The following is a 22,339-nucleotide window of genomic DNA, read 5'->3' as shown; positions in this document are numbered from 1 at the left end:
TCCTTTTCTTTATCATTTATGCACGGTGCCTGCTAGTAGTCCCATGAATTGAATTTTAGTTGCTAAGTGATACTGTGGTAAACAATTTTTGTCTGAAAAAATAAAACCAACCAGGATACAAATCTATAATATATATCTAAGCAAAAGTAGGGTGACCATATGAAAAGGAGGATAGGGCTCCTGTATCTTTAACAGTTGCATAGAAAAGGGAATTTCAGCAGGTGTCATTTGTATATATAGGGAACCTGGTGAAATTCCCTCTTCATCCCAACAGTTAAAGCTGCAGGAGCTACACTAGAGTGACCAGATTTAAAAGAGGGCAGGGCACCTGCAGCTTTAACTGCTGTGATGAAGAGGGAATTTCACCAGGTTCTCCATATATACAAATGACACCTGCTGAAATTCCCTTTTCAATACAACTGTTAAAGATACAGGAGCCCTGTCCTCCATTCCATATGGTCACCCTAAGCAAAAGGAACCACTTTATCTGCGAGTGCCTGAAAGATTGAGTAGGCCTACTGTAAGGCAGAGTGAGGCAGCTGTTTCAGGTGACAGCTGCTGGGAGGTAGGAAGCAGTTGCAAGGTGCTGAAGGACAGAACTCTTTCCCTGTCCTCCCTCAGGTGCTGTGGAGGACACTGCCCCGGCCATGTGTTGAAATTATTCAACTACCAGTCTAGTCAGCTTCTGCACATGGAATGGGTTTGGGCGCCATCCTATCCTTCACCTCAGTCTCCTTCCTTAGAGCAGACAGAGAGCTCTTTCTCCCATCCCTCTGGAAACACAAGTTTGATATGAGTGGTGTGGGAGTGAATAGGGAATATTGCTTCTGTTGAAGGAAGCTGCTTAATAGAGCTCAGCTGTCTCTTGCAGTTCACCTGATAGAGGTGATCTGGATCACTCTCCCTCCATTCCAAATTCAGGGTTGGGGCCACTGTCTGATTCTTTGGTTTGTTGGGATTTTGTTCTGTTTTTTTTAAATTTAGAGTACTTGATGGGTTTTATCCAATGCTGTCACTCTTCCGACCAAAGACATTCACCATGGAATGGGAAGGGGGCAAATTTTCAGCAATTATTCTTCCTTCCAGCAGTCCCCTGTGCCTTTTAAACCTGCTCTGGAGGTTTGAGGGATCACCTGGAGCAACTTTGGGGGCTGCACTTTGTGCCGCTTTAGGGAGGGGCAATCCCCTCTGCTCATTCCACTGGCCAGTAGAATGTGGCCAGCATTGGATATAACACTATGAATATCTATAAAACAGGATAATTTCATCACACAAATAGTAATCCATTTGCTGAAACCAATCATGTCCAGTGCTGCTAAATTCAGGTAGATTACATCTCCCTTGCTATTATTCCACTTGGATAATGGTTCTTTATACAATTCTTCTGAGAACTCCAGCTTTCATTAAAACAAAAATCAAAACAAAACACAAAAAATGAAAGCCCAGCCTTCTAGTACTAGTTGCATAGATTTGACTCATTTGTTTATTGTTATCTCAACCTCCCTCCAAGCAGCTCAGACAATAATTTTAGTCTCACAAAAATCCTATGGGGCTGGTTAGGCTGATTGATAGACTTAATTAGGGCTGTCCTCATGGACTTGTAATTCCACAGAGATTTGAATTTGGTTTTCCCAGATCCAGAGAAATCCCACAATCCTTGTATCCCCATGCTTGCTTCACTTTCTCAAGCCATTGGAGGAACTGCTTTGGGGCACTTCATGCACCCAGGTCAGGTTTGAATAGAGTGACTGGGGGAATATATATAAGTGAGTCCTCTTTTGTATTCAACAAATGCTTTCTGGGCAAGTCTCCAAATGCTGATACATCCATTGACAAGGCCATCCAGTAACTGCATTTTGTACTTGGACAGGGAATGACCTATGTTCTATGTGCAAATAGAGCTGTTCCTTGCGATCAGCATCCCTGAGTTCCCAGTTGCAAGCAAGAGCCAGGGTAGTGTGGTGGCTAGAGTGTTGGACTGGGAGTTGAGAGATCCGGGTTCTAGTCTCCACTCAGGACTTAGCTAGACCTAAGGTTTATCCCGGGATCATCCCAGGGTTGTCCATGCCTGCTCCTGGGATATCCTGTGTGTCATTTACATGAACAGTGATGACCGGGACAATCCAGGGATAAACCTTAGGTCTAGCTAAGGCCTCAGTCATGGAAGCTCACAGAGTGACTTTGGGCCAGTGACAGACTCTCAGCCCAACCTACCTCACAGGTTCATTGTTGTGAGGATAAAATGGAGAGAAGGAGGAGGATTATGTATGCCACCTTAGGTTCCTTTGAGGCAAAAAAAGGCAGAATATCAATGTAATAAATAAATAAATACTCACATATGATGTTTTCCTATTGGCACTGTGTATACAGCCATCAGGTGGTGATGGCCAGTGAGTGCATCAGCGCTGAGGCAGGGCCAGTGGTTATTAACCTTCCCCCCTTCATGTGTTCAATGAACTTGATGTGTGTGTGTGTGTGTGTGTGCGTGGGGTGATGTGTACAGATCTAGTCATTTCTGTGACACTGGTGGATGGAAGGTCGTGGCATATCTTCTGCCTCTCCCATTCCTTAGGGATTAAGACGAGTGGTGAAACTCTGTCAGTCCCAATTTATTTATATTTATTTATTAAAGCATTTATATCCCACTGCATTTTTCTCAATTCAATTTCATAGAAGCTCTCAGGGGCTGCTTCAGGTGGTGGGCAGGGCTGAAGGCAAAAATACCAGCACATTTTAACTTAAAGCTCTTACAGCCAGTAACGAAGACTTAGGGGAGACATTTTTGAATGGAGGAGAGGGCAGTGCAAAAGTGGAGAAGCCACAAAATGATGGCTGATCAGGGAAAAGGGGTGTGCTTGGGACCCTTGGAGGGGCAGATTTGACCCACCAGCCTAAGTGTTCTTACCCCTGGATTAAGAGATGTTATGTATGCCTATAAAGAATCTGTTTTTCCAAGTATAGAACAAGTATCCACGTAATATTTTTTTTCACATATCTTTTAAATGTGCTGTAAGACAGCCACTTGTTAAATTCATTTAGAACACTGAAACCCATCAATATTTTACTAATTAGTGTGCATCAGCTTCTACCATGCTAGCTATCTCTCCACTCAATGTTTCATACCAGGTAAAAAATTACTGTGCTTCCCCTCCCCCCACAAAAATTATGCATTAAAAAACCCTGCTGCTTAAAATCAGTCCCTTTTTGGTATGCCATGTTCCTGCCAGAAGTAAGTTTTATGACAGTCCTGTAAACAGAAGGAAAACAAGACTTATATCAGAAAGGCTTTAATTCACTTAGCTAAAGTGTTATTTGTGAGTACTGCTGTAACCACTTCTGCAGAGATGCCTGCTGCTTATCACATAATAATACAGCATAATGCATCTTTGCTTTCCCAGCCAGCTTGAATTCTTATCTAATGTTTGTAAGATATCCATCTTACTTAAAAAGAAAAAAATGCCCAAGAATTAATTGATTCCATATTATAATATGCTCACAAAATGGCTTATTTATTTATTTACTTATTTATTGTGCTTCTGAAAGCTACAACAATAATGAAGTATAATTCACTAGATCTCTTCAATTCAACCAATATCCAACACACACACACACACACACACAGAGAGAGAGAGAGAGAGAGAGAGAGAGAGACTTTTATAAAAGGCAAGAGCTACCTTCTAGCAGTGCGAAATAGCTGCTAGAAGGGCTAACACAGTTCTGGGCTGCATTAGAAGAAGCATTCTATCAAAGATGCGTGAAGTACTTATTCCTCTCAACTCAGTGCTAGTGATACCACTCCTGGAGTATCGTGTAAGATTTTGGCACCACATTTCCAGAAGGACATCAACAGGTTAGAACAGGTTCAGAGGAGGGCAACAAAGATGATACGGGGACTTGAGGGCCTGCCCTATGAGCACAGGCTGAAAGAACTTGGAATGTTCAGTCTGGAGAAAAGAAGACTGAGGGAAGACATGTTAGTAGTGTTCAGGTACATCAAAGAATGCCACAGGGAAGATGGACAAGAACTATTTTCCATGCCCACAGAAAGCAGGACCTGAAATAATGGGTATAAGTCAGAGCTTCCTAGATTCCGATTAAATATAAGGAAGAACTTCCTGACAGTAAGATCTGTACAACAGTGGAGCAGTCTACCTATGGAGGTTGTGGGTTCTCCATCTCTGAAGGTTTTTAAGAAGAGGCTGGACATCTACCTCTCATGGATGGTTTATCTGGTTTTCTCTATGGGTTTTCTTCATTTGCAGGCTCACAGGAATCTTCCAAATGGTTGGCTTAGAGCATAATAAATCTCCAGTTTGTACTTACGTCTTATGCTTGGTCCATCATCATGGTAGATGTCAGTTTTGGAATTATTTGAAAACAACTTGTTGCTTACATGAGTAGCTGGCAGGATTTATCTATTTTTTGCATTTTATACTGCCCAATTATATGAGATAAATCATGAGAGGAGGGACACTTCTAGCATCCTTCACCATCCTTATGCTGGTTCTGAACAGAGGAGATTTTTGTGTGGCAATACAGAATGTCTGAATGACATGAGAGTTCAAGTTTCCTATTCCGGATGTAGAACTGAAAGATTATGAATGAGAGAAAAATATCCCTTTACTATCACATTGACATTTCCATTGGCAGGTGCTGCAAGAGATGGTTGGTGTGGATAAAACAGGCTGGTTGGTATGGTGTTGCAGTGGAAGGATTCCATGCACTTCACCATCAGGTTTGCTTCAAATTGCATCATTGGGCTTCTTTATATTAAAGGCAAATCACATTTCCTTACCGGGGCTTTGCTTCCTGCTCCTCTTGCATAATTGTAATGGGGCTGCATTACACGTCTGAAGAGGGGCAACCACATGGTCTGTAATGGAAAACTTCCCCTCCTCTCTATTTTCATAGTATTGAGTGGGTCATCGCCCTCTGGTGAGTGCTTTGTAGTGCAACTTCCTCTGTACACGGTAGGAAATCGTGAGATATTTCAGCAGAATTAGGATATCACAGTGGGATTTTTTAAAAATGGAATTATCAGGGGAAGTTGTGGGAGATATGCAGGAGATTGGTGACATTGTCAAAAGGACTCACAAACTTCCATGAGTGGCCAGTCACAAGTGTGCCATATTTTGCTCATCTGAAGAAGTCCATTGTTTATTAGCTCAGTTGTCTAACTTGATATTCTATAGAAGTAGTGCTGTGCACAGGCAGCCTCTCAAAATTCTCCACCCTTTTTTGGGTAGAGAAATGGGGGGGGCAATTTCACCAAATTTTTCCAGGGGGGAGGAGAAATTCTCCAACAATTTCTCATGGGTAGGCATCACCACTGGGAACAGCTTATTTCTTTTTTCTTTTTCTTTTTTTTTTGGTTTGTTTTTTTGTTCCAAACAGATCTTTGTGTTTTTTGCACAGCCCTTGCAAATGGCAACAGCATCAAATGTGTTGGTAGCCTGGCCCCCATTTTGCGTCCTCCACAATGCCCCCTATACCTAGCACCACTCCAGGGCATTGAGGAAAGGGAATGCAGCCACTAGAAAAAAAAATGGTGAAGAAAATGTGGAGAAAATTTGTTTAAAAATGTCCTTTTGTTTCTAGAAAGCAAGAAAAGAAAAAAATCACAGGAATTTCCTGAAGGTCTCCTTTCCCCATGAAAGGGGCTTCCATTTTCCTGCCTCATTCTCAGGGCAGGATATAATTTATTTTGAATGTGTGTTGGGGGTGTTTTTGACCTCAACTAATCCCTGTGAGGTGGCTGAGGATACTGTCCATATTATTCTTTCCATTACACATCTCACAACTGCTCTATAATCTCCCAGCCTGCCTGCTCTTCCTGCTCTGAAAAGACCCTATAAGAGGAATAACATTCCATGATGTCTTCCTCTGGACAGAAAATGCAGGAAGCCAAGGAAGCTGCAGACTGCCAGAGAGATGAAAGTACGATGAAAGACAGAACACTCAAACAACCCCACCCCACCCCACCCCACCCCACATCATCTCATAAGTAAAGCAAGCACAGGAACCTGAATCACACCCATGAGAATTTCTCCGAAATTTCTTGACCTTTGAATTTCTTTTCGAAAGCAATTTCTTTTCTATCAAATTGAATGAGAATGGTTGAACTTTTTGTAGGAGAAATTTTCAGCACAGCACTATATAGAAGTTCCTGTGAGTCCTTTTTTTAAAAAGGGAAAGAGTACTAGGGCGGATCCGCACGTCGGCCCCAGAGCGCATTTATGCGACCCCAGGGCACCCCGAAAACGATAGTCTGTACTTGCCTGTAAAAAGAAATGAGGAAGAGACGCCAACGATGATGCTCCCCAGCCAGCTCGGAGAGCTCTTTTTGAAGAAGGCGGGGTAGAGAGCTTTTTCTGCTCTCCACCCAGCTGTCCGTCCCGGCTGGGGAGCAGGAAGCTGGGTGGCGTCGGCGGCATCGCGTCTCTTCCTCGTTTCTGGGGTCGCATAAATGCGCTCTGGGGCCGACGTGCGGATCCGCCCCTGGCCTTACAAAAGCAATGAAATATAAATAATTAAGCAACACATCCATGCTTAAAGTCAGTATTTTCCCCACTCCCAACACTGTCCAGAGCTTCCTTGGTGCCTCTTAGAAACCTGTGTAATGGTTTAGATTATTTTCAAAACTTGCTTTGACACTTTTCATTACTCATCATTCCAATGGTGGTAGGAAACCGAGCTAGAAACAGCACATTCCAAGCTGTTAGCAGCAGTACAACTACCCTAGCATAATGTGAATAGGAACTAAAGTGATTTAGAAATGGTTGGATGGGGGAAATCAGTTCTGGGTGATATCAGGGAAAGGTTGCTAACGGAAAGGTTGTTATGTAGTATCTGACTCCTTTAAGTTTTGTACATATGTAGTTGATTAACAGCCTGCTGCTAAATAAAGTTTGTTCCTTATCATTCAGTCTCTGTGGTTCACTTTATAACCTTAAACACTCAGTTCTCACTCTTTAACCTACCCTGCCTGCTACAGATGGAAGCAACAAATTGGCATGGATTCTTCTAACAATACAGTAAGGCTTAGATCCTTCTTAAGGACCTTAGCTTCCAATTTCCTGGCTCTGTGGAGCTTGAGCCAACAACATAAGATAGATTTAACCCTGGTCTTACCAGTGTTTTGTTTTTTAAAACAAGCAAACAAACAAACAAACAGTGAATATACAATAGGCTGAGGTTTGAGAGTGATGCAAACCTTGTGTCTGTTTTTACCCACGTACCCCACCCTTGTTAGCAGTGGTCTCATTATTGCTGTCAAGTGCCTTTAAGTTGATGTAAAGGTGAGCTATGATAAACAAGCACACGGGGCTGTTGATTCAAAAGAGAAGTGAATTTATGAAACCTTTTAATGTCCATGCATTCATGTTCCAAGACAATTGGGGCACTGTTCAATGGTACACCTCCATTAATGACTTGGAATGTTTAAAGTAGAGGTGGCTTTTAAGATGATTACTTATGAGCAGGGAATGAAAAATTACTTTTAGCTCTGGATGTTTATTATCCTACAAATTATGGCCAGGCACAAGTAGACACAAACACAAGCCTGGAAAATAAAGCCATTTACATGTGAATTGGGGGAGGACTGAAGGCAATAGCAGCAGAGGCCTGGCAAACTGGACTGGTTTCCTAATCAAGTTAGAGGTAATTTGGTCTTGTAAGGCTTTATTTGCTTTAATAATTAGACTTCCAAATAAAATTAACCTTGACGACTTTTAAAGGCAAATGAGATTAGTTCAGAGCTCCAAAGACTCCATAAACATCCTGGAGGAGCCATATGGCAAATTCATTGAATGATCAAGGACACTTTTTGGGGAAGTGCAGGTAGAAAGACGCCACTTCATGCTGGTCACAGCCTTTGTGGCATTCTCATTTTGGCTGCATGCCTGGAGACACTCTATTTACAGGATCTGTATGTAAACTAGAGATTATAGTACATGGAGGTTGCACAGCTCCTATAAGAAACAAGTTATTTGCTACAGAAGTAAGGGCACAAGGAGGTTGCAAAGAAGAAAGGAGAGGAGTGTGACTCTACATTGATTTTGTTGGAAGTGTAAACTTGCTTGGAGCTGTGCAAGAACCTCTTGGTAATGCTTGGTGGATTAAGAGTCCTTTCTCAAGAAGATGTAAGAACCCAGTACTGTTTACTTTTGACTAGGGATATCAGAGGAATACAGTTGTAGGGTGGAATTCAATGACCTTTTATCAGCTCGGTCCCCTGGACTCTGTTCCTTCTGCCAGCTGGCTCAACTCAGTGAACAAATGAAGCAAATTACAGCCACAATTTGTGTAAATGACACCCATGGGCACCACAATGGGGATCCTGCAGAAATTGCAATTATAGGGGGGAAACACCAATTAAGTTCCTGGATTTGGGAGGGGGAAGCTTGTGGCTCAGCTCTCAAATTCAAGCCAAGCCGGAGGCTCCCAGAAAATCCGTCAAGTCCAAACAGAGCCAGATTTCCCTATGATGGCCATCCGTACTTTTGACCACAGATTTTTTAAAATCATCTTATTAAGAAATTACAAAAACATTATTTCTCTCTGTATTTGGTTAATAGTTTGCAATTTTGACTTTGCTGTCAGGAGGATGGTTAATATAGCTGGCTTTGTAGTTTGCTTAAGTGACTATTCTTTTCAGACTGTTCCAAATGTGACCTCCAATATTTACCTGAAGCAAATCAAGCACTAGAAATCAGAGTGAATCCAGGATCTGCCTTCCACAACAGCAAAGGCTTTGCCCAAAGAAGGTCCCTCCACCAGTTTTTGGGGATCCCCCCACTATAGCTCATGCCATTTAGCAGGGTTTCCTAACTCTCTGTGTAGCATTTTCAGGGAGCTGGAAGGGCTGTCATAAGAGGGAGGAGGTGGGGAACTCTATTTCCATCAGCACAGTTGATCCAGTGTAAATCTGGATCCAAACCATCATATATAAAACTAGATCACAATATTTATTTATTTATGATATTTATACACTTTATTTCAACAAAAGTTACCAAAGCAGTTTGCATAGTAGATTACAAATGTATAATAAAGTGTTTTGAGTCTCAGCAGGAGCAGACATTCACATGTACATCAGACAAAAGAACATCTTCCACCCCTAGACTCCCTCATCTATTCCTGATAGATTTTGACTGTCTTAGAGGACAACCTCTTCCTCCAAGCACTCATTCCCTGCCATTTAAGACCAAATTTGGGAACTGGTCAAATGATGCCGAGATCATGAGGACAGGACTACTTCTGCCACACAATTCTTATTTATTTATTTTTATTTATCCACAATATTTATATACCACTCCCCATTCAGAATTTCAGAGCTGCAGACAAAATGAAATAGAATAAAAACAGAATAAAAACACATTAAAATTACATTTTTTAAAAAGAAGCAAAGTGCAATATAAAATGCAGTTGTTCATTAATGGAAGGCTTCCTGGAACAACGTTTTCAGGAGGCGCCGGAAGGAATACAAAGTTGGTGCCTGCCAGACCTCCAGAGGCAGGGAATTCCTTCATACAGCTGACTAAGGGCACAACATGCTTCAACAGAAAAAAAGCCCTATAATTGCCAGCATTCCCCAACTAGCATGGCTGTAGCATGGCTGGCTGGGAAATACTGGGAGTTGTAGGACCTTTTTCTGTCTAATTATGCATAGAATTGTGCCCTTAATGGCACTTTGCATCCATACAGGAAGGGCCCTATGGAGGTGCCTCCCTCCCGTCCCTTGCCAAGGTCAGTGGTGGTTCCACAACCTTTACATAGTTCAACAGAAATTAACACTAGTGGATCTTTTAGGAAAAGAGCAATGTAAGATTTCATGGATTGTTCTTATAACCATATTCAAGATCATGTGTGCATTACCACATATGTACTGGGGCTGTGGGAAAGCCTTTGGAGAAGCACAAGTCTGAGGTGAATATTCCTGCTTTAGAGATGTCCAAATTGCCTTGGAAACTAGGGTGAGTTCCACTCCAAGGTGAAGCGGGCTGCTCCCAAGGCTTCCGACCCTTGTAGATCCCCCCAACCCCAATAATAATCAGGTCATGGGATATTGTTTGGATATTTGTGTATGTATGCGTGTCTGTTCTGTTTATACGTTAGTAGCTAAACTGTTTTTAGATTACGTATTTAATACTGCATTTTTAAGGTGTTTAATCTTTGTAAAGTGCCCAAAGGGCTCTGGCTACTGGGTGGTATAGAAATGTAATGAATGTATGAACATATCTTTTGAATAGCCGGGAAATAACACAGAAGCACAGAAAATAGGAAGATGCCAGATGTGTGTCTGATAAATAACGAATTTAGTACTACAAACACAGATGGCTCAAACATGATACCTTCATATTAATTTTCATGATGCAAAAATACCCTAAAGAAAACTTTGGAGAATTAAATCCAATTACACATACTGAAACGTGTGTGTGTGTGTGTGAGAGAGAGAGACAGAGACAGAGACAGAGACAGAGACAGAGACAGTAGGGGGTAGAAGTTAAGATTTCAAGGTGCTGTTTTTCACATTGAAATTCCTACTTCACTAGGAATTTCTTGTCAGAAATACACAAGAGTAGCACATAGGTAATCAGAATGGCTCACTGGGGAGGTGCTGCAGGAACTGGAAAAAGCCAGAGTTTTGCTGTAAAGAAACTGCAGTAGAATGGCACCTTGCTATTTGTGCAGGCTAGCCAAAATGATAGGTATTTTTCTGTTCTGTACTCCTTTCCCTTCCCCTGGCTATCTTATCTTGAATGATAAGAAACTGGACATTTCCCATCAATATCCCTTGTTCTGAGAGTAGTGAGATTTTTTTATTTTTTTAAAGCACAATTTATTTATTTAGTTATTATTTATTTATTACATTTTTATACCGCCCAATAGCCAAAGCTCTCTGGGCGGTTCACAAAAATTACAAAGGAAATACAAAATATGTTGTGCTTCCAAGAAGGCTGTCCTCTGCAGGAAGGGATTAACATAACTGAGGAAACAAGCAGAACTATTTATGGTTGAATCTGAAGTGGAAATAAATGGTTTAGGCAGAAGTCTTCCTTAAATTACTCTTTATCTCCTTGTGCAAACACACTGCTAAAATGGTATTCTGGTTGGCCTACATTGGTGCTCAAGCTATATTAGAGTTACTTGACTAAAAGAAGAGTTATTGACTGAAAATAGCTATGTACCATCAAAGAATCCTTTTATGCTGAAGATCTAGAGCTGAAGATCTAGTTTAGAAGGCTGGAGTGTTAATTTCAGAGAAACAGACCAATCTATCATACTTCTGGATGGGCCAGCAAAGGGTTACATCCAACAATGCATGAGTGGACTTCTGCTCATGCAATGAAACTTTCCAATCCTCTCCTTCTCCTTTCACCCCTTCTCCCCCAATCTGCACCCCCAACCATCCAGAGCAGATTTTAGGGGCACACAGAGAGGTGTAGGGGGGAGAGGAAATCTGTGGTGTTAATTCTGTTAGCAGTTTGAGGACTTTTCTGCATGAAGCTCATTGTATGTGCTACGAAGTATAAATGCACAATAGGGATATAGCATCACCATGACGGGATCATATCGATATGACACAAGGTGTAGATTTGGCCCTGGTGTAAAGCAACTTCCTATGTTCATGACAAATAATCATTTTACTAATATAATAACTCCAATTCATAGTGAGCCACTGACATTGAAAGTGATGATATGCAAACAGTGATTTTTAACTTTTTGATTAATGGTTTGCTCTGTCTCTCCCTGTTTTTAGGAATCTATTCTGACAATCTGACCAATCTAATTAATTAAACAGATATTATAACTTACATGATGTTACCACACTTGCTTGGGACATGTCTCTCTAAGCATGTCTGGAAACTACTCTATACTCAGGGAATAAGCCCTTTTGGAAATGAATTAAGGTTTTTTTGGTGGTGGTGGGATTAGCATCATAAGAATATAAGAAGAGTCATGCTGGATCAGACCAAGGGTCCACCTAGTCCAGCATTCTGTTCACACAGCGGCCAACCAGTTGTCAACCAGGAACCTACAGGCAGAATACAGGTGCAACAGCACCTTGCCACCCATGTTCCCCAGCAACTGGTGTATATAGTTTTTTTTTTTTTGCCTCAATACACTATATGCTACCTCAAGTATTTTGCCTAATACTTGAGGTAGCATATAGCTATCAGGACCAGTAGACATTGATAGCATTATCCTTCATGATTTTTTTCACTTCCCTTTTAAAGCCTTGTGGTAGCAAATTCCATAGTTTAACTATGCAGTGTGTGAAGGAGTATTTCCTTTTATCTGTTCTAGGGGAAGTGTTTCCTAATACAGCCCTGGCTTTATTCTGCTGGAGAACAGGCTGCTATCAGTCTGGTAAATAACATTGATGGTACTATTTTAAAAGTCATAATTTTGGACACACACAAAAAAGGTGTTAGCCTAAATGCCTTTTTGAAAATAGCTTTGCAGCAGCATGAGCCTCTTTGTTTGTACTACGGTGAGGAAATTGAAATTCTATGCTGGGAAAATATAGCACTGCTATGCAGTTCTACCCCAACAGCTATTCTGATCCAGCCAAAACCCTCTTACTATGTGGAAAACAAAGGTAGACATAGGCCTAATCTACACTAAGCAGGATATTGCACTATGAAAGCGGTATATAAAAAGCAGGGGCCACACTACTGCTTGATAGCAGTATTGAAGTGCACTGACAACTGTTGGGGCCCATTGACGCATGCCATATACCGCTTTTGTAGTGCAATATCCTGCTTTGTGTAGATTAGGCCCTAGATTATACTGATCCAGTGAGTCCTGGGCTGCTCTAAATGTTGCTTAAGGAACAATCTCTCCCCTTTTCATCCTCAGTGGGATTTTGCAGCCCCTTTATGTCAAAGATATATAGGACAGTGGAGAAGCATTGCAGTAATGTTGCTGGCTGAGGCTGCAGAGCAGTGAAGCTGGATCCCAGGGTTGATAGGACTTACCACCAACTTAGTATGTAAATCTACATGGGACTGCATATCTTTATTTTATGAAGATAAAGATCTGTTTTATACTGAGCCAGATTACAGGTTCATCTAGGTTTGTATTGTCTATTCAGAAAGCAGGTCTCAAAGTCTTCAAGCAGTCTTTTCCAGGGGTGCTATCCAAGATCCCACCTGGGATCTTTTGCAGGAAAGGCATGTCTTCTAGTAGTTGTAATATCCCCACCAGAGGCACCTTCCTTCTCTTCTGAAGAGCTAGAATGTCCTGGGACAGATGAAGCCATGGAGCCACCTCTATCAGGAGACATGGGGGAGCCTGGGCCCTCAGATAGATGCCCACAGGTCTGCCCCTGCCAGAAGAGAGGAGTTTTGTTTCCAAGTCCACCCACTCCCAGAGAGCACCATCACCTTAAGAAGCAGATCAGTAAGGCTCCTTTAAGATGAAGTACCCAACTCCAATGAAAATCTCCCCTGGAGTAAGGATTATAACTTTCAGCAGCTGAGTTGAGGGTGGGGCTCAGGAGGTCCTGCGAAACCCTGGATTTTCTGGCTGAAAGCACCACTGGTTCCCAGCTCCAGCTTGTAAACTGACCAACTTTTCATATTCTTGCCTTGACTCATGTTTGGTCCTCTGTATTATTGACCTTGGACTTCTGCCTGATGTTGCCTCTGGGGTTTTGATTATTCTTGCCTCCTGTCCTGTGTGTTTGACCTTGGCTAGATTCCTGACATCTCTCAAAAATCCTCGTTTGCTGGTAAAAACTCTGCTTTCCTCTTGGCCTGCTTAATTGACTCCTCCATTGCCAGTAACTGCATGTCTGTTTTCTTAGAAAGGATATGAACAGGTCAGCAGTGAGCTGTGGCTTCCCCCTACAAATAGGCCACACAAGAACCACCTTCAGGTTATCCCAAGACATTTTGCAGCCTGAGGCAAAGGTCACGAAGACACCCCTCTCTCCGTCTTTCCATATGCAGAAGCTAACCCAATTGGCAGTTGCATCTATCATCTATACAGGCAGTGGCAGGCTAGCTTAGGGGGCCACGAGCAGGCTGCAAGGGACACACCACTTTGCACTCCATCCAATATCTACCTCCTGAAGTAGCCACCTCAACCTGCCTCCTGATTGGCCCAGCCTTCATATGAGAATCCCATTAAACAACAAAATAAATAGAGCTACTCGTATCCTATGAGGAAGTAGGAACTAATGATTTCTGAACCACTTCCATGAAAACAGATGGAAACAATCTTATGATTCCCTCATTGTTTCATCCCTATTCAGTCTGTTAGGCTGGATTGGAAGTCATCAGAGGTTTCAGAAAAGATGACATAAAACTGTTTCATTCGCCTCCCACTGCAATCTGCAATGAGCCGATATCTGCACTGGATATAATGACTAAAAGAGTAGGTTGTGAGTATAATAAAATGAAACAGCCAAAAGTTCTTTTCCTTTTGTTTTCAATCATTCTGTATTACCACTCAGCCTTGAGGAGAGCCAGGTTCATAATTACAATTTTCTGAATAACATTAGGAACACTGTCATGTATCTCTGGTGCCTGTGAAAAGAAAGGCAAGTAGAGAAGGCAAGAGAAAATAAAAAGTGTGGGCCAAACTGTCTCCTGGCTTAATCGGATGCAACCCAAACAGTTCCTCTGTGCTTGCACTGCTGTTCAGTTTGGGCCATTTTGCCTACAATTTAATTTCTGAAAAGAGAGTCTGAGAGCTGAAATGCAACTTATTTGCAATTCAAATTTCATCTATTCATTCTTGTTTTCTCTGAATGGGCAATATGGTAGAAAGTCTGTCCTGCCCACTCAGCATAGTGCACTATAGGATATCCCCTTTTAGCAGCTGTCTCTTTTTTTCCTCAGTAGACTATTTAGGAAGTTATTTGGGTGAAACATAGAATTGCTTTCCTTTCATTTCTTTTGAAACCTCAGCACATATAGAGATCCAATCACACACAAATACATGCTTGGATGCACTCATAACTCCAAAATAAACACCAAGCTAATCGGAAGAACTCTTCTTCAGAATTGAAGACACAGTTTGAGGTTTTTAGCCCCCAAATATGTAGTTTTCAGTCCCAAAATAGTTACCTTTCCTTGAGGATTCAAATCCATAAACCATTGGGTGATTTAAATTGCTGGCAGTTAAGCTAGCATTTTCAATATCTTCAAGACAAACTTAAATCACAATTCTGCCTGATGAGATTCTGAAAAGGCTCAACTGAGGAAAATGTTGAACCAACGTGAGAAGCAGAGCTTCCAGGGGTATTTTAAGTCTCGGTTTCTCAGGTGTATTTCAGCTGTTTTCTTGAGCCAGTGAACAATCTCTTGAAAAAAAGCCCGACAGACGTCTGGCCAATGTGAGAAATATAAATAGAACAGAGCTTCAGCTGTTTATTTCAGCCAGCAGCCAGCCTCTCAAAAATGCCCCATTTAATGGAAGGGCATGATTTCCAACCTTGCTGTTCAAAGGAATAGGATGTTTTAGAGATGTGATCTTTACTTGGACATTTGTTCCAGAATGTCTTTGTGTCCTAGAGAGCGTTACCTCCGTGGAATTGCACGCAGCTCCAATTCTGAACAGAACCATGGCACTCTGGGAGGAGGGGTTAAACCTTTCTCCACACACACACACACACACACACACACACATTCCATCAATGGAGCCGTTTCATCAAACCACTTCCCATATGTGTGGGTGGGTAGCATTTCACAAACACAAACAAACAAACAAACCTGCTGTTAAACCCTCCCCTCTTGCAGGAGAATGCTGTGGTCCCAATCCAAATTGAGGCCATGCGTACTTACATGGAGGCTGTAAATTTGGTCCTTTTTAACCCCAGAACCTACACCAAATGGATCCGGAACACCCTGGTGGGTAACCAGTGCTAATCCAAACAGACAAACATTTAATCCCAATTGACAAGCATCACCACAAACATGGCTGTAAATAAGAATCTATTTATTGTAAAAATTGCAAAATTAAACAAGTGGCGTGGTGGTTATATAAGTATACAATTTCTCTCTATGTGGTTGCAAGAAAAGAGAATTAAATGCAAATAAAAGATTAATTAAAAGAATTGCAGTTGCCAAAGTGGGTATTACAAACTTAGCTAACAAGATAACAGCTTGAGCTTCTAGCATTGTTTTGACTCCTTATCCACTTCTGTTTACTACTTGTGGTTTAAAGCTAAATTAAAACACATTTGACTATATTAAAACATAGTAGTTAACCCTCCCCATTCCTCCTGCACACTATTTGAATCTAAAAGGGGGAAAATAAGTTCCTCTAGGCATATGAAGAATAAAAGCAGAAGTTAGAGTGAAAGAAAAAAATCCAAGACTTAGAAATAATTCCAAGTCCCAAAGTCTAAAAGCATAAAGAGATTCATAGTTACCCAAATCCTTGGGTCTGTTAATCCAAAAGTCAAAGGTGAAGTCGAAGAAAAGAGAAAAATAAAAAATCTGCCCTGCAGCTTTTGCTACCTGTGCTTTGATACACTTGTTCTGGCCAAAGGTGGGGGTCCCAATGAGTGATGAGACCACCATCTTCCAATCACAAATGGTATGAATAAATTATTAGACCACCCATTCACCAATTAGAAGTTAGGTGTTTTCCCCTCCCCAATATCTCATGTGTTATACCCATGGGGTTTATTAAAACATAGCTGCCATATGGGCGCATTATCTTGATTGGTGTATTTCTATCTAGCACATCTTCTTTGAACTCACATTCCTTTTTGGACATATTTGGTCATATCCGCCCAAACGCCTCCTCCCAAGTGTCCCGTTTCCTCAGTATTACGATTTTCCACACCCAACTTCGAGTGAGGACATTCTCTTATCAGGAGGTGCACACCACAAGATGTCAAAACAGGTTTTTTCTCTCTCCTCCCAGTGGTCGTCTGAGCATGCTCAGTTCCTCATTCAGCTTGCTCACACACTCTGCTGGCACACTGTGGCCTTGAATGAGCTCTGAAAAGCTTATAAAGTCCACTTTTTTTTCTTCAAAGACAGTCCTGCAAATCTTACCTAGAGTCTTAGTTAATGACATAAAATCAATTAGCATAGAATCACACTTCAAGGTCTTCAAGTCCATGGCTCAGGGGTCTGGAATATACCTCTGGGGGCCTTTCAGATATGAGTCTGATGTCTTTTAGGGGGTCTTCTTGTAAATCTCCCCAAAACCCTCACTCAGGTCATCCCACCATTCCAGATCAAATTATACATATTTAGTCTGAAGTAGCCATCATGCAGCATAATTTAACCCTTTTAGCACCAGATTAACAGTGGCCAAGAAAACTGGCATGTCCCTGCTAAGGAGAACACTTAGGCCAGATCTACACTACTGCTTTAAAGCGCTTTATAACAGTTATAAAGTGCTATAAAACTGTTATAAAGCGCTTTAAAGCAATAGTGTAGATCCAGCCCTAGTTTGGCCCTTAATTCATTTCCACATGAACTGGGTTTGGGGCACAGGCATGCAAGAGTTCATCCAGGATTTTTCCACACCATCAGCCACAAGACCGGCCTAGCAGGGGAGTGGAGGGGTCTTTCTTCAAACCATAACCATAACAAGGGCTAAAAGTTGTAGAAACTGCTAACAAATTTTGCTAGATTGTTGGATGTTTTATTATGTTCTTAATGGTTTTAATTTTTGTGAATGTCCCAGAGAGCTTCAGCTATTGGGCAGCATAAAAATGTAATAAATAAATAAATAAATAGTTGTATTTTTTTAAAAAAAGTGCTAGCGTTGAAACTCCCTGGATGTTTCTCCTGAGTAGAAACTTGAAACACTGCCTTGAAGAGGCACTCAAGCCAATATTTGGTGTCAACCTTCATACCAAATCTTACCATCTTTGCCTGCTGTGTTGTATGTGGTGAGTTTATTTACCAGTTCTGGATATTCAGTACTGGTGAGAAGGCAATAATATCTACAGTTTGTCTTAAGAGCTTGCTTTTAAAAAAAAAAGAAAAAGAAAGAAAGAAAGAATAAGATATGTGAATGTCCCTGTGAAATTATGTTAGTCTTATTGAAACTCCTTTGAAATCCCCAAGATTTCTTGACCAGTCGGGAATACTATTTTGGGCTAAAACAAATTCAGTGGCAACTTTAACAAGAATAAATTAATTACTGTAAAGCTGCTCTGAATGTTCACATAGTAAAGAGTAGGGTGATATATAATTATAAGAAAAGGAACATAAAAAAGAACATTCAGAGTTTGACTTCCTATAGTCCCCAATTAAGAATGTTACTGAAGTACAAGGTTTGCTTCCCAGCAAGGGGTCTGTGGTCACTAAGATAATTCCATAAACAAAAAACCTACGGTTTACAAAACAACGTTATAGGCTGTACAGTTTTCAACCAAACTCCAAAAAGCAGGGAAATTGAGAGTTAAGGCTCACAGGCCTATAACGCCACATCCTCCCTAAGGAGGCAGAAAGTGCCAGTGAAATTCTCATTCTCCCAAAGCAGATATAAACCATGAGGACAGGATGGAGAATAGGATATGCAGAGGTGACTGTGGGGTTGTGGAAAACTGATGACGAACAACTTAGGGCCACCTACTTCTATTTTTTTTTTAGTGCAGCCCTTCCCCAACCTGGTGCCCTCCAAAGGTGTTAGACTACAACTCCCATCATTGCAAGTCAGTATGTCCCATGGTCAGGAAAGCTGGGACAGCAGGAGAGGGAATGCTGTTCTATATCCTTACCAAATACAGGGGCTGCGCAATATTTTTTTCTCACACACATCTCGCATAGAGCAGCACGACTGATAACAGAAGGGGCACTATTTGTTGGAGATGTAGAACCAGAGCAAGAGCTGGCACTTTCAGCTTTTCGTAAATACCCTGCCCTTCAAAGAACCAATTTTTTTCTTAAAATGTGTTCATACAAAATATACTGTTCACTCCCCACAATCCCTCCACAATACATCATCTCATCAGAGTGACAGAGGAACAGAAAAGGATTAGTTTGGGTGTCTTGAACTCCTTTCAGATGAGATTAGTTTGCAATCCTATACCACTTGGGGGGAAGCCCTAGTAAACTCAGTGGCACTGGCTTCTGAGAAGACATGTATAGGACCCAAGTATAAACCATCCTTCTCCAGCCTGGTGCTGTCCAGATGTGCTGCGCTGCAACTCCCATGTTATGGTGAGGACGAAAATCATTTTCATCAATAGTTTTTAAAATAATCCTTCCTTACACATGAATCTATTAGGTGGTAGCTCTGCCTTTGATCTCACACTGCTGAACACTAAGAAAAATCCTCTGCGGTCACAGCATTCTTCTGCGGTCACAGCATTCTTGATCACTGTCCATGCTGACAGAGACTTTTATGAATTGAATGCTAAAACATCTAGAGAGCTACATTTTGCCTGCCCTTGCTCTAGAACAGTGGTTCTCAACCTGGGGCACTCCAGATGTGTTGGACTGCATCTCCCAGAATGCCCCAGCCAGCTGGCTGGGGCATTCTGGGAGTTGTAGTCCAACACATCTGGAGCGCCCCAGGTTGAGAAAGGCTGCTCTAGAACAACATTCCCCGATCAGTTTTCCAGAATCCCATAGTCACCTCTCCACATGTTTGAGAGTACAAGTCGCAGCATTCCTGTCCATGGGACATACTGACTTGCAATGATGGGAGTTGTAGTCCAACATCTTTGGAGGGCACCAGGTTGGGGAAGGGCTGCTCTAAACTGCCCAGAGAGCTCCGGCTATTGGGCGGTATAGAAATGTAATAAATAAATAAACAAACAAAAAGTAGGTGGCCCTAAGTTGTTCGTCATCAGTTTTCCACAACCCCACAGTCACCTCTGCATATCCTATTCTCCATCCTGTCCTCATGGTTTATATCTGCTTTGGGAGAATGAGAATTTCACTGGCACTTTCTGCCTCCTTAGGGAGGATGTGGCGTTATAGGCCTGTGAGCCTTAACTCTCAATTTCCCTGCTTTTTGGAGTTTGGTTGAAAACTGTACAGCCTATAACGTTGTTTTGTAAACCGTAGGTTTTTTGTTTATGGAATTTCATGGTTTTGTGTAACGGATGACCACACAGGAAAGAAGCCATATAAATGTATGGGCTGTGGGGAAAGTTTCAGCTCTAGTGGGACCTTGAGTAGACATCAAAGAACCCACACAGGGGAGAAACTATAAAAATGTGTAGAGTGTGGGAAAGCTTTAAAATTATGTTCACCCTTACTTTACATCAAAGAGAGCTTCGGCTATTGGGCGGTATAAAAATGTAATAAATAAATAAATAAATAAATAAATTCACCGAGGTGAAAAACCATTTCTGTGTACTGAGTGTGGAAAAAGCTACAATCCCCTACACACTTTCCAGGGAATAAGACCATTACATTCAATGGGACGTACTTCTGAGAAGACACTGACAATATTTGCTAGAGGAGGCAGCCATTTTCTCTCAATGTTCCAATATAGCTGAGGCAGGTGGGGGGGAGGAGGCACTACTGAGCATGCTTACAAATCAAGATGGCCACCCTATATATTATATTCAATAAACAAAAAACCAATGGTTTACATAATAACATTGAGGCTCTAGGGCAAAACAATAATAATTAAAAATCAACCGAAGGGATTTTTTTAAAAAAAGAAAAGTCATTCCACCAACTACAATGAAGGCCGAAGAAGACACCACCACTGGATTAATGAGTAAGGGTCTCATTCCATCAATTGTCATGGTTCACATGACACTCTAAGCCATAATGTTTAGCTCAAAATGCTTAACCACTGTGGTTTAGCATGCCTTTTGAACAGGGTTAGTATGTAATAAACGACACACAGGAATAAAAGCCACACAAAAAGCTAATGCAGTTTTTGGAAGCATTACTTTCTAAATCTTTTAAATATCAGATGTGCATATTACATATGACTTGGGTCTGCTGGAAAGAAGGTGACCATTTTTGATCAATTTCTCAATGTGAGCCAATAGTGTAATGTTGCAGCATAAAAGGCTAATGCAGTTTTTGGAAGCATTACTTTCTAAATCTTTTAAAAATCAAATGTGCATATTACATATGACTTGGGTGTGCTTTCAGATAGCCTGCTGGAAAGAAGGTAACTTTTTTGCTGGCAGTTAGAGTAGAAAACATATAATAGCGGAATAGGTGATGAAATCATCTGACCTGGCGTAAGGCATCTATGGTACTTCTGTTCCTTCCCAGGAGCTCAGGGCAGAAATAACATCTCCCCTTCCTAGCCCCCCCTCCAACAACCCTGTGAGGTAGGCTAAGCCAAAATTGGGTGGGATAGCTAATACCCTGGAACACAGAATCAAAGTTGAAAGTGAACTTGATAGGCTGCAGCGCTGGGCTGGAAACAACAGCATGAAATTTAATAGGAATAAATGCCAAGTTCTACACCGAGGAAAAAGAAACCAAATGAACTGTTGCAAGATGGGGGGGGGGGATACTTGGCTCAGCAATACTAAAAATGAGAAGAATCTTGGAATTGTTGTAGATCACAAGCTGAATATGAGCCAACAATACGATATGGCTGCAAAAAAGGCAAATGTTATTTTGAGCTGCATTAATAAAAGTATAGTTTCCAAATCAAGTGAGGTGCTGGTTCCTCTCTATTCGGCCCTAGTTAGGCCTCATCTGGAGTATTGCGTCCAGTTCTGGGCACCACACTTCAAGAAGGACGCAGACAGAGGAGGCAACCAGGATGATCATGGGTCTAGAAACAAAGCCCTATGAAGAGAAACTGAAAGAACTGGGCATATTTAGCGTGGAAAAGAGAAGATTGAGGGGAGAGATGATAGCACTCTTCAAATACTTAAAAGGTTGTCACACAGAGGAGGGCCAGGATCTCTTCTCGATCCTCCCAGAGTGCAGGACACGGAATAACGGGCTCAAGTTAAAGGAAAACAGATTCCAACTGGACATCAGGAAAAATTTCTTGACTGTTAGAGCAGTGCGACAATGGAATCAGTTACCTAGGGAGGTTAAGTGCTCTCCCACACTAAAGGCCTTCAAGAGGCAGCTGGACAAGCATCTGTCAAGTATGCTGTAGAGTGGATTCCTGCATTGAGCAGGGGGTTGGACTCAATGGCCTTTTAGGCCCCTTCCAATTCTACTATTCTATGATTCTAAGTGTGGTAGGCAACAGAGGGTAGAATCCCACATGAGTCCTATGTAGTGCAGACCCATTGACATGAATAAGACTTATGTAAGTTTTGACCAAGTTAAGTTCCATTCATTTCAATGGGTCTACTCTAAGTAGGATTTACCTTGGATTTTACCCTCAATATATATTTTGGACTACAACTCATTGGCTGTGTTGGTGAGGGCTTATGGGAATTGTAGTCCAAAACATGAGAAGCCAGGATCTA

This window comes from Elgaria multicarinata, chromosome 5 (assembly GCF_023053635.1).
Source record: "Elgaria multicarinata webbii isolate HBS135686 ecotype San Diego chromosome 5, rElgMul1.1.pri, whole genome shotgun sequence".
NCBI classification, from domain to species: domain Eukaryota; kingdom Metazoa; phylum Chordata; class Lepidosauria; order Squamata; family Anguidae; genus Elgaria; species Elgaria multicarinata.
The sequence above is the reverse complement of the archived record's forward strand: the minus strand, read 5'-3'. Positions refer to the sequence as shown.